This window comes from Lissotriton vulgaris, chromosome 8 (assembly GCF_964263255.1).
Source record: "Lissotriton vulgaris chromosome 8, aLisVul1.2, whole genome shotgun sequence".
Lineage (NCBI taxonomy): Eukaryota > Metazoa > Chordata > Amphibia > Caudata > Salamandridae > Lissotriton > Lissotriton vulgaris.
The window spans coordinates 157180070-157182593 of NC_141696.1; positions in this window are offsets into that span (position 1 = coordinate 157180070).

Below are 2524 nucleotides of genomic sequence, written 5' to 3' on the forward strand. Positions count from 1 at the left end.
GCTGTCTCCATCCGCAGCAGTGCGGGAACAGGCAGCGAGTGAAGGACACCCCACAGGATAGGACTGTCTGCCTTCATTTTCCGGTAGTGAGCATCACAGCCCCCAAACCTTCTTAAACACACTCAGCAGGGACAAGCACCGTGGCAGTGCACAACAGGCCTGCTTCCAAGGACATTCTTCCCAGGAGAACCCCCTTTATAAATGTGGTGCTGGTGAGTCATTCTCAAAAGATTTTCTGCCCGTCAAAAGTCTGTTTCTGGGATGTAAGCTGCCAGCTACAGGCCGGGTACCCGGTCATTTGCCTGGGATAGGCCGGCTGCTGTTTTATTGTGAATCGCCGGTTTGTGACAGCTTCCAGGCCTGCAAACAGGCATATCAGTCCCAGGTTTGCTTCCTGGAATTATAAACCCGTTCGTGGGCATTATCAGCCTCGCTCTCAGGGCATTAACTTTATTTGAAGTGTCGGCTCCTGTACTATTACATATCAAAGGTGTACTTCAGAGGTGTGATGGGTCCAATCGGGTGCATTATCTACCTACTAGAGAGTGGCTAATTTGCAAAAATAATACGTGCCGGCCACCTTTGATTCTGGGCAAATCACTTAATCTCCCAGCAAATAAATATGTCCTTAAATGGTGCTGGTGCTCATGAAAAGCGGTGTTCGTGTATGTTTAAGTGCGGGTGCTAAGCACTGAAAACTACCTGCTTCAATTAGACCTGCCTGTAATAGAACTTCTGGGGTATTCTCTACCATATGATAGGAAAGCTCACCTTTACTAGCAAAATCTCAGAGTTATTTGTTATTCTTTGTAGTCTGTGGAGTGTTAATAAACCGAAACCGACGGGCCGGCAGTACTAGTAAGGTCACCGTCTGGGTCTGGGTCGTGATCTGTTGAGCAGTCAGTGCGCCGTGACTGGTGGCTGCCAGTCTTAAGTTCTGCTCACAAAGTCGGACTCGGACGCGCAGCTGTGAGCGCTTCTCACTCAGCCTGGTCACAGGCTGGAGGTTTCTACAGGTAATGATGAATTAGGGCACGAGGCTGCTAAATCTGGCGTCATCTGAGTCAGGGGGGCGATTACTGTTAAACTGGAGGCGGCTGCTGTTTATTGAAAAACAAACACATGAACTAATTAGCGATCAGTGCTAAATGGGAGACTGTGCTCACTGTGACAATGAATGAAGGGGTTGCACTCACTACATATTGGTAACTGTGGTCCTCTAATGTGTACGTACACATTACTTCACATAAAATGAGAAAAGGTTAGAAATTATGCTTTTACTCAAGCTTGATGCATTTGTTGCCTTTGCAACATTTTCATAAAAGTATACCCCGTGAACATTTTATTAGTGCAACTGCTCCATGTCATAAACATTCCACTACATTCTATGCATGCGAAAAGACAAACAGTGCTGTCAGTCCATAATGTTTTGTATGTCACTTCTGTTGTGTGGCACTTTAGCCCTGTAGCTTGGAACACCATGTTCTGCCGCAGCATTCAGTACTTGCTAATTGTGTAAATATTTTCACCTATTATATTGAGAAGGAAACATTTTTGTTTTTTAAATTCACATTTCAGTTGCTGTGCAAATTAACATGACAATGACTAGTATGTACATTACGTTTACGTTAAATGTGATTGCAGTGCATATGACAGTTGGGTTTTTAGAAGTATTCTGTTTCACCAGTCTTTCCTTTGCATAACGGTGAAATTAAAGGGTAGTATTCATATGTTTGTGCATCAGTTAATTCCATAGCTTTCTTAAATGCTGGATCCTAAAGGTGCCTACCTAATTTGAATATCATTGATCCATGAGGGGAACCCAGTACTGAGCGTTGCCAGATATCTGGGGTATTTTCCTATGTTAACTTTATCTTGTTTTGCCCGGAAGTAGCCTTGTAAAAGTCCTGCAATTTCCCATCTGCCTTTCTACCTGAAGTTGCCTTGGAATAAAGATCTATTTATTTTATGTTTGGCAACATTTGCAAAATATCCTACTTCCGTTTTTTCTGCTCCTTCTTTTTCATGTTTCAAACTGTCTTTTGTGATTAGAGATCAGATCCCTTTTGCATCTAAGGTGTATGTCTCAGACATTTGTGAATCTGCCATGCAGACCCTCAGTGCTTGACCATTGCTCTTCTCTTTCTCAGTAGTTTACTCAGCCTGCTGCTTGACCTCAGCTGGAAAATTCATAAAACTACAATTCCTGTCACATTGGAGAGTGCTTCAGAGCAGTTAACAGCTGCATACTATCTAAACGCCTACAGTTAAATACGTTGACAAACAAGATACATTTATATGTTCATCCTCACCCATCTCTCCACAAGAAGTAGGCTGCCACTAGTCCACTAGTGTTGCTCAATTTCTCCCTCCCTTGTACCAAGATTTCAAAGAAAGCTTCTACCTCATAAGAGGCCAGTGTCCACATTTCCCTACCTAGGTCTCCTTAGAGAAGTTCCAGCCAATATCACTGTAGCACTTTCCTGTGCTGATTTTGCCACTAAGCCCCCCCACCCCATCGTCC